Raw genomic sequence first — 11,581 nt, 5'->3', positions numbered from 1 at the left:
AATAGAGTGATTACAGCTGTGTTTACCACTGAAATGTAGTATGGTTGAGTGTTTCTGTAGCCAATAGAAAAAATAGTGGTAACCCCTCCTGAGTAGCATAGCTCACTGGTTTGTTGCATAGATGAAATCTAAGCAGATGAAATGCCAATAGAATGACAACATTTGCCAGCTAGACATTGCCAAAAGCCAAACAGCCAACAATAAATAAATATGTAAATAAATAATTCCCCAAATGAGAAAAGAAAAAAAAAACCAACCCCAAACCTAAAACAAAGCTCTAGATGGTACTGAATAGCTTAAAGGTAGCATAGCTAAGGCATTCTAGTTTCTGTAGTCAGGTATGGGATAGGGTGAAACTATACATTTTTCATTATTTTCACGATCTCCAGTTCTGTTCCTAGCTCAGAAAATGGTAACCTTTTCACAATCCTGTTACTTTCCCATTGTAACGCCACAGTAATGATGATCAAGGAATAAAAAGGCTAGTTTTTGAGATTAGATGGTGTTCAAATCTGTGCAGAGAAAATTCATGTGGCCAGAGCTTAATTAAAGTTGAAGCTGGCCAGTATTGTGGGGGACAATAAAAATAACTTTTTAAAAGAATGTTAATAGCAAAAGACAGTCCAGAGATTACATCGGCCAGTTCTTGATGAGGATGGTCACCTCACAAAGAGTAACATAGATGAGGATACTAAGCTATTAGAGATCATTGAGAGAAGAGCCATTAGGATGGTGAAGGAGAAGCTGTATGAAGAGCAGCTGAGGTCATTTGGTTTGTTCAGCCTGGAGAAGAGGGGGCTGTGGGGGAATCTCATGGTGGTCAGGGGAGGCACCTATCCCTTCTTCCTGGTGACCAGTGATAGGACCCATGGGAAGGGCACAAAACTGTGTCAGGGGAGGTTTAGGTTGGATATCAGGAAAATGGTCTTCACCCTGAGAGTTGCTGAGCTCTGGAACAGGCTCCTCAGGAAAGTGGTTACAGCATCAAACCTGACAGTGTGCAAGAAGTGTTTGAACAATACTTTCAAAAACATGATTCTTGGGGCTGTCCAATGCAGGTCCAGGGACTTGATCCTTGTGGGTCCCTTCCAATTCTGGATGTTCTGTGATTCTGTGACTGTTCAGTATTAATAACTTGGGGTAAAATATCTGAATTGATAACTAGATATGTTCAATATCTATCAAAATAATGAGAAAAAGCTGAAATAGAATTGCAGAAAATCAACACCTAATTTAGATACAAGTCTATGGATAAAGGTATATAAGAGAACAGAAATGTGCACAGAAAGAAACAGGGAAGAAGAATGAGAACAGTAGTATGTGGACTAAGTTAGGGAGGATGTGGTTAAACTGTCAGAGATAAAGGAGTAAAGTTAAGAATTTGGGGAGGGATCAGTTAAGGAAATTAAACCTGTAGTGTTGAAAAGGGAAAAAATGTATTTACCTCAAAAATGTATACCTCAAGAAGTATAAGAAATATCATGCTTGAGAGTGGTTTTATTTAATCTTTTAATTTGTGCTTTGTTGATAAAGTGAGTCCAATAAAAAATGAGCCATTGGCAACACAGTTAAATGATACAGGCAGAGCTGACAGACTGACAAACCTGAAGGAAAAGGATTCTAATAATTCCTGCTATAATCTGTAAGATGTCTTCCCAAGAGGGAAGGCAGGATGTGCCAATTAATCTCAGCAATGTGATCCAGTACTGGAAAAGGCATATGACACATAAAATATATCAGAGATACAGGCTCAGATGGGGTTTTGGTGGGGCCTTCTTCACATTACTTACAGTTTTGACCATCCATATGTTTAGAAATGTGTTAAGCTGAAACAAGGAGGCAGGAAAGACAAGATAGCTGGGGAAATGCAGTTTCTGAAAGGAAACTGAATAAACATGGTATTTAAATTACTGAAATGAAGACTGGGATGAGGATTTCATTACTGTCTCTAAATGTCTTAAAGGCTTATTGCCAAAAAGTCAAAAAGCTATGATGAGGGCCAATGTTCATATGAAAACTAGATGTATGTAAAATAACCAGAAATATGTGCAAATCAGAGGAAAGTTTTTAACTGCTAGAATACTGAAGCTCCAGAACTGAATAAACAAACAACATTCTTTAAATGCAACTTCATAAGTTCATGAAGGATATCCTATGATATGGATGTCTGCAACACCAGGAAAATGAACCTGATGAACCACAAGGTCCTTTTTCTCTTTGGTAAATGGCCTGATTTTTAAAAGTTCTTATTGTTTGAAACTTTTATTGTGTTGTTTTTCTTGATAATATTAATAATTTTCCTTTGAAAGTCTTAGCAGCCAGGACCAGGTGACTGGAAATATTTAGTAAGTTATACATTTGGTCTATTATGAAGAATCTATTTTAGGGCTATGGCAAAGTAAACTTTCAAACACTCATATTATTGCCATGATATATCTGTTTAATTTAATGCTGTGGTTGTTAGCCTGCTTATCTTGCTAGTGCAAGCCATGGAAAGCAAGTGAACAACAAGCTGACTTTTGCATATCATCTAAACAACACTTATGTATTTATTTTCTCAACCTCCATGACTTTCCTTTTACTCTGCCAACTGCCAGCATGTATTTTCCCCCTGAGATGATCAGTGGGGAGCCTTAGCTCGCACCAAATTTTAAATAGATACACATATGTTTTTATTATTTTATTCTAGGTTTGGTGTGGCTTTCATGAATCACAATGCATATAGTTTTGTACTTACATATTTGAATGACTGATCTTGGCTGGTAGCTGTATTAAGTGTAGCATTAATTTTTTTTTTTTTTTTAGTATTGCTGAAATCTTCAAAAGGTTGTGCATTTTGTCTATTATCCTTATGATATAAGGTGAGACTTCATGATAACAGCTCAGGATGAGAATAAAGTTATGTAGGTTCACTGTGGCTTAAAGGAATAGGGGAAACAAAGAAGAAGAGAAGCTCAGCAGAGAGTGACTGAATTCTCTGTTTTATTGCTTATTACATTTCTGTTGGTGGGATTTGCAGTCTGGCAAGCTACCACCAAATTAATGAAGTTCATGGACTGGAATTTCACCCAGAGTGATAGTTATTTGTATTGACATGTATCATTTCCTCTATGCCCTCTGGCATTTTTTTCTGTACCTGTGCTTTCAGGAACACAGTATATATTTTTTCACCAGGTCTGTGAGATCCAATCTACTAAAAAAAAAATTGGTATTCATCCCCTAATATTAGCTTTGATCTGCCAAACATACTTCATATCAGTGGGCAAAAAGAGGAGTGTGGGCTGAAGGTTTTCCACACTGATTTAATATGCCATAAAAGCCTGCACAGGCCACTCCTCAGTTCCTGCATAGGCCTGCCTACACTGCAATGAAGTTCTGACAGCTTCTGCCTGGATTTAATACAAGAGCAGCTAAGCAGGTGTTGATATCCTTAGCAATAATTTAAGGTCACAATTTACAAAACCTGGGACAGTGTCACCTGCAATTTGCTGTCAAGGGCTGAAAGGATACTTTGTCATTGCACAATACCTGTTGATATGTGCCTTGATTTCCTCTGTTCCTAGCAAAAATAGAGCCTCAGTTTTGTCTGTTAAAATGTACATTTAGGATTGCCCTTGTTTTTACTTCTTATTTTCATAAGCCTTTCTCATATTAATCCAACTCCTTTAGTCAAAACAGGACCATAATATTGAATCTGTAAAACAGTAATTATTTTTACTTGGTACATTCTGACAGTGTGACCGTTGTACTCATCTGTCTTTTTTTTTGTTTGATTTTATTTTTTGACAGTGGACTCATTTTGAGAAGCACCGAGTAAAAGAGCCTGCTGATTTGTGCCCTAGACAAAGTGACACAGAGTTGCTCACATTCATGCCACCGAAGACCACTCTGAAGTAGATATTTCCTAGGATTAGTGGTCCAAAATGGAGACTGTGAGTGAGCTAACTCTTAATCTGCATGAGCAATCAGCAGTTCAGTACTTGAGTCATTCCCTGGCCCTTTTTCATTCAGCAGTACAGTTATAGCTTTAGGCAACGTCTATATTAGTAAATAATGTGAACCAAGGCCCATCCTCTGGTTCTGGGTGTGTGCATGGCACAATTTGTGCCCATATAACCAAATATTCTTTTACCTCTGTGGAGGTTGCCTTCATATATAGCAACAACTGAGAGCAGTCTATGGCTTGTGCTAGCCCTAAACTGGGAATGGTCTGCAAGACTTTCATTGAGACCAAAACTCTCAGGGAATGTAATTAGTAATGATTAAGTAGTTGTGTGATGGTACTTTAGTTTATGTCCTGTCTCTTTGAATTTTACTGTCACACTGATGCAGTAGCCATCAGTCCATCTGCAGGCTGGACCTGGATTTCCTTCAGAAGAAAACACTCCTGAGCACCTACAGCTCTTTTTATCCCATTTCTTTCTATCTCCTTCTGAGTTTGGTGCCATTTGCCATGCCTGTATGCCACTTTCTTTTCTGCTTTTGGCATCTAGTCCAAGATTCCCTTTGTTCCAGGCCTGTCTCTATACTTAATCTCCATCACTCACCTCTTCTGTTCTCCATGTTCAGAATGAGTCTTTCAGCTCTCCTGCTAACTCCTTCCCTTCAGCAAGTTTCTTTCCCTGCTCTTATTGTATTCTGTTTCCATTTCCTTTTTTTTTTTCCCTCACCCTATTCCTCCCAATTTTGCCACATTTCTCCTGTAGTTCTCTTTACCTTGCTTTTTGCATGGATTCCATCCCCATATCTCCTTCTTTCCACACCTCCACATCCCCTCCCAGGTTCCATGGCAGGTCTGTTTTCCTCACCCTGTGGCTTGCCAGTGTGTACCTGGGTGTCCACACACAGCCCCAGCTGCTCCTGCTTTCCATGTCCAAGTTACCAGCACCAAAATTTTTTCAGTGCCCCTTCCTGTATCCACACCTTGCATGGATGGAAGAAACAGTCACCAGGGAGACTCAAGCTGTCCCCTGTAGTTCTAGTTTTCTTCCCTCAGTTCTAGTTTTCTTCCCTCAGGAAAGTACATTTGGATGAGCAGAAAGTATAAAGAGGAGCTGTGACACATCCAGTGAGGACCCCCTCCATTATGGTCATGGAAACATAATGCCTGAATTTAAGCTCTGCTTTACCTAGCCTAGAGTGCTTCATAAGTCTTTCTGTAATGTTTCCTGTTGGCTACATTTAGTCACAGAAAGTGTGAATTAGAAACAAGTAAAGGCACTTCAGCAGAGATTAGAGTCCAAGACACCGAGCCTACAATTCCCTGCTGAATATGTTAAAAAAGTTGACTCTTGAAAATTTTAAATGCAAAAGTTTCTATGCAGACATACATCACAGACAGAAAGTCAGCTTCCCCCTCTCCATTTTCTTGTCACCCCAAACTTCAAACTTTTACTTTCCGCATAAAAACCACTTGGACTTCTCCAGGAAAAGGTTGCCAGTATTTTTTCAACATTAGTAAAGAACAAATTTTCTTTAACCTCATTCTCAGAAACAGCTGTACCATTTTGGATGAAACTTCCTGAAATATTTCTGCCTCAGGCAGACACCTGGCATGGAAAATTTCAGCCCAAACATTTAAGGTTTGGCAAAGCGATATGCAGCTGAAAAACAGGCTTTATAATGAGAAGTGTTGGGAAACTTTAATAAGAAGCAAAATTACCAGCCTCACCCCAGTACCAATCCTAACTGATGTTCCAAGCTCTATGATAAAATACTTAGTTTAAATGAATAAGTCCTTTCATATCAAAGGACCAAAAATAACTAGGAACATAGTTTTCTTCCAGATATAACAAGCATTTCCAACTTATGGCTTAGTGAAATAAAGAGAATGAAGTAGACTAATAACAAAGCATAAAATGTAATCTTGAATTTGTGTCTTTTGGAGAGAAGACTTAAGTGTATGATGTGCACTGACAAAGTATGTAATATCTTTGTTGCTTAGAACTTATGTGTTTGAGTCATTCAAAAGTCAGAAGGGTTATTTACTCCAAAGTTTTAGCTGGAAAACCACTTAGACACTAAGATGGCAAATGTAAGTTCTGAACACAATAACATAATTTATTAATCTTTCAGCAAGTCACCCAAAATGTTTAACAACTGCTTTTTCATTTAATTTCCCCTTCCAGTACAAGAAGAACTTAATTTCCTATTTCATTTGTTCTCCTCTCTAAAATATTGCCCTGTCATGGTAGTCATGTTGTTCTTTAACCAAAATAAGTTGATGAATATGAAGACGTAATAAAATTTGTTCTTCTATGCAAAAATACAGTGAAATAGCTCTATAGTTTTCATATCTGTAAAAACAAATTTCATTGCACTTTTAATAGAAATAAATTTAAACAGTATGTATTTATTTATTAAAAGAGAATTTAAGCAAAAAATATAAATAAAGAAAAAGGAAATTGAGTTTAAGGTAATACTGATATTTCATAGCCAGTCTGCATTTAGAGATATTTGGGGGCAGGCTTGGAGTGTCTGAATTCTGTTCAACATACAGCTTTGGTGGATTTCAGGCACCTACCTCCTATTTCTCTCTCACAAACAGTAAGTAAGCTTTAGAGATTCTTAGAAATGTAATAACACCTGGTCCTGTGCAGGGCCAGGAACTGGACTTCAATGATCATTGTGGATCCCTTCCACCTCAGATGTTCTGTTCTATTCTATTCTATTCTATTCTATTCTATTCTATTCTATTCTATTCTATTCTATTCTATTCTATTCTATTCTTCTTTGTCCTAGAGAAAGAAACTGTCCCTGAGTGTGACCTTCACCTGGGAGAGAAAACTGGGTGCCCAACTGTGTAATTCATATTCCATTTATGCTTCACTGAAGTCAAGAGGCTTCATCTCTTAGATACGCTTAAACCTTCCTCATTCATCAGCCCTGAGTTCAGTTCAGATAATGGGAGATGAAAACCAAGAAGTAGCTTAGTCTGTATCCTGTAAAGAAGAAAGGAGAGTTTGCTCCTTCAGTGTGCTCCTTCAGTTCACAGGGGTTTTTGGATTGGGGAAGAGACGAGGATATGACTCCATGTTTCAGAAGACTTGATTTATTATTTTATGATATATATTACATTAAAACTATACTACTAAAAGAATAGAAGAAAAGATTTCATCAGAAGGCTGGCTAAGAATAGAATAGCAAAGAATGATAACAAAGGTTTGTGGCTCGGGCTCTGTGTCTGAGGCAGCTGGGCTGTGATTGGCCATTAATTACAAACATCCAACATGGACCAATCACAGATCCACCTGTTGCATTCCACAGCAGCAGATAATCAATGTTTACATTTTGTTCCTGAGGCCTCTCAGCTTCTCAGGAGGAAAAATCCTAAGGAAAGAATTTTTCATAAAAGTTGTCTGCGACACTTCAGTCAGTACTGTCCTGTGTCCTGGCTTATGGCTTGTCCTACTGGATCAAATGTACAAACTGCATGGGAAACAGGGTTCTGATTTTCCTCTTTCTCTGGGACTACTCTTACCAGCAGCTTCAGGATGAAAGTGGGAAACCTAAGGCTTTCCTCTTTCATTAGAACTGTGTGTAATAGTAGTAGAGGGAAAGTGATCAGACAAATTAATTAGAAGCCGAAGCTCCATATCTAAAATAAGGGTCCTAAAATCTCATTTTATTTTGCTCTATACTTCATGTGGTAGAAGACTATAGAAGCTGAAAACATGAATTGAACTGCCTCTATGATGTGATGCCTCAGAACCTGCTTTTATCAGTGGAAAGAATATCATCTAGATCTTTCTGTGCAAACAGCCCCTTTAGGTAACATAAATGGACGGTGTTTGTGTCATCTAGATCCACTTAATGCTGACAGTGCTTAATTTCATTTCTGTCAAAAGCTCATTAGATTTGCAGCATGAAGCTATAACTAGTCATAAGAGATGCTGAATCACAAATCTAACATCTGCAAATTGTGGGCTTTTCCTTTGCTAATAATACCTTTAAGGCATAATGATCAATAGAACTATTTTAAAGTGCATTTATCCTTTAAACACGTACCTTTAGGGGAAAATAAATGTACTTATATTAACTCTTTTTCACTGAGTTAACTTATAGCACCTGTCTTAAGATACTACATTACAAAACACAATGAAACAACCCCATACAGGATTAAGAAGAAAGTACTGGGAGCATTGCACCCTGAGGGAGTCAGGGGAATGCAGGGAACAAAGAGACTCCACATTCTGAAAAGACTGGCTAATGGGAGGGATCACCTGATTGAGAACCATGTCACTGCAGAGAAAAAGGACAAGTCCATGGAATCAGCAAATGGATGCGTCCTGTCCCTTTACAGTGGGGAGGAGAAACTCTCTCTGAGGACTGAGCCGTAATTGAAACACAGTTGTGTACCACATGTAGCCTCATGTATCACATGGTAGTAACACAGGAACTTGTTTTAGGAGTTGATGTTGGGATAGGTGTTAGTCAGCAGGAGAGATACCTTCCCCACTGCTAGGATGCAGTAGTGCTCAGCATCCTCAGGAGGCACCAGGTCAGAGAACTAATGACTAACTTGGATGTTTGTACAGACCTTCTACAGCTTCCATGGTACATGTGAAGTTCAGACAGCACAGACTGAGTGCCCTGCAATCCCACAGACTGGGTAAAAGTGTAAAACAGTTGTTTCTAATGGCATGACTGCAACATGCCATTCAGCAAATGTGACTTGGGGCCTCATTACTGTGTCTCCACTTCTGACATTTATAGTTAAATGATGTTGTTGATTCCGGCAAGAGACGTTACAATTTCTCTAATTAAAGGAGGGGGAAAGAAAACAACCCAAAACAATCTTCTTGTTCCTTCCCAGATTGTTTCCATTTACTGCAAATAAGCATGAGTTCCTGCCTGGAAGCACTATCTGCAAACTGCAGTCAGATGTAAAAGAAGCCTAATCAAGCTTGGGAACCAGGCCTTAATTAGACTGCTTGGAAAACAGAGCAGAAGAGCAAATGAAAATTATTAACCATCACTCATGATTCCTGTTTCTAATTTTAAAGAGGAAATCATGCATTAATCAAACTCTAGCCCTAAGCTCAGAGACGCATTTTAGAAGTATCCTGAAACAACAAGAGGAAATCTTTTCAGTGTTTAGAGAAAGCAACTCCTGATCAACTAGTATGTGTAGCACAATATATTTTGACATGAAATAAGCTATGTTTCAGTATGCCTAGATATTGTTGGATCCAAGAAAAACAAAATCAGTACCAACTGAAGTGAAGGCACATGACAACAATTGGGGTTAAGCCTGGGTTTTGTTAAAGTCATACAGAAATGAAGTGTATGCTGTTTTCATGGATAAAGAAAAGATATGGAAGGGTAAGAGTAAAAGGAACAGTGTAGTAACATCACTGCTATTGTGTGCTTTGATCATAGTAAAGAAACTCATTCACATAAGCAATATTTACTACAAATTATTTTATAAGAAAATTTTATAAGAAAATTATTTCTTATAAAAAACAACAAGCATGAGCATAACCTCTACATGTTACCCAGAGTTCACTTGAGATCATGTAATAGGATTTATCAGAACTTACCTCATAGTTTCTGTTATATTTGGACTATAAAGATAATTTTCTATTTTTTTGGCAAACTCATGAGTTTTCTGGCTGTAATTCAGAAATTAGACTTTTCTGGTGGAGTCAGATTGAAGTCTTCAACTTTTGTGGAAATGTCCAGAATGAGGAGAGAAAATGGACTCTAAAACTATATTAAAAATTGCACCCACTCTTGTTGGAAACATCACATTACAACAAATGCTCACTTTTTTTTCAAATACAAATATCCAAGCTTCTTTCTTTGAATTACAAACAATGCTTTCTAAAACACATCAATTTTCCCCCCAGCTGTCCAAGCATTTGCCAAGCATTGCCTATTCAGATTTCTAAAGAAGTGGTTTCATGAAATGGCATACCTAGAAGTGTTGATGGCATGGATGTTTGTGTTGCTATTGTGACTCACAGACCACAGTTACTGTTCTGTGAACAGATTAAAAATATGAATGACAAATGAGAAAAGTACTGGGTTTTTTTTTTTTTTGTCTATCATGCTGTATATGTCATGCCTTGATAGGAATAAGCAATAGAGTTCAGTGATCAAAGTTGGTGATTTGATTGAGTATTGTGATCTGGAGGAATGGGCATGGATGAGGGTTATTAAGTACGGCATTTTAGTGATAGTTTTGGCATGATTTCTTCTAAAATCTTGATGCGCAACCTCCACAGTTCAGCCCTAAGAAGAAAACGTTTTGAATGAACTGAAGGTTCCATACTCAGTTTGGTGGCATCTCCCTGCATGACATAATATAGATCAGAGCATTTTAGTTTTAATTTAAAAAATTAAATTAGCTTTGTTTAGTTGCTTTGGCTGAAGCTTCCACTTTTTTTTTTTTTTGGACTTCTAAGCTGCAGCCAATTTGGGTGATGCCCTGCCTGCACGGATTCAGTTGAAATGCTTTTACTAAATTAAATATGACAGGATTTCAACTCCTTATTTCAGTGGATGACTAAGGACAAGATAGAGCGTGTCTAGTCTAAAAATTGGTGCAGGTGCCTTGGAGGTGAAAGATGAAGGTTTAAATCCTCTTAGTCTGAACAAGGAGTTAGACACACATTTCCCATCTGTGATGTGAGTGCTGTAAATGCCACAGCCACTGTTGTGCAAAACTACAAGTGATAGGAGTATAATGTTTTGTAACAAAGTAGGTGAGACTTCTACCTCGTGTAAGAATGAAAGTTGCCTCTACATGTATTAATTTGCAGCCCTTTAGTTTAGGCTGTGTTCAGAAGCAGAGCTCAGGTGGTAGGTAGGAAGACATTTGTAATTCAGAACAGCACTTTTCTCACTTTTAGCTTCCTGGAGGGTTTTCATTGCTGTGCCTGGGAAGAATTAATCACTTTGTGGACAATGGAGAAAATACTTTAACACAACTTTGAATAATTATATTATCTTTTTAATACCTGTAGCTCTTTCATTTGTCATCTTTGTCCCTCTGGTTTTGAATTTAATCAATACAGTATAGCCTTTTTTTTCTAAACAGTACCACGATAGTAGAGTCTGCTGATATCTGCCTTGTTTTCATAGTTATGGGAATGTGTCTTGCCAAGTTTTCCTTTCACATTAATACACTATTCTGGGGACTACCATGTGTTATTTTGTAGTAATTATTTTTCCCTACTTTCTTATCCTATATCTGCAGTTATCCATCAGAACCATACAGCTATCAACACTCACAACCCAGAAGTGGAAATGAGCCTGTCACTGTTCGTTCCGTATTTATGTACCAATGTGACAGCCTATAGAAATAAAAATTTGATTTGATTTTCAGTGTGTTCCACCATTACATACTTATGTGCCATGACCAGTGCCTCATATCTGCTAACTCCACTTTTTTTTCTCTTTTTTTTATTTTGGCATTCATTTTCAATCTTTACATGTTTGCAGTTATTATTGTAACTGCATGTTTTTGGGTAGCAATTGAAAAGTTCTAGGTGCTTTCCAAACATTAAAAAAGAAAAAGCTCAGTTTCTTGGCTATTGTAATCATGTCCTTGCAGGTCTATCTCAATGCACCCTCT

Source organism: Molothrus ater, chromosome 2 (assembly GCF_012460135.2).
Source record: "Molothrus ater isolate BHLD 08-10-18 breed brown headed cowbird chromosome 2, BPBGC_Mater_1.1, whole genome shotgun sequence".
Classification (NCBI taxonomy): domain Eukaryota; kingdom Metazoa; phylum Chordata; class Aves; order Passeriformes; family Icteridae; genus Molothrus; species Molothrus ater.
Note: the sequence above shows the minus strand (reverse complement) of the source record.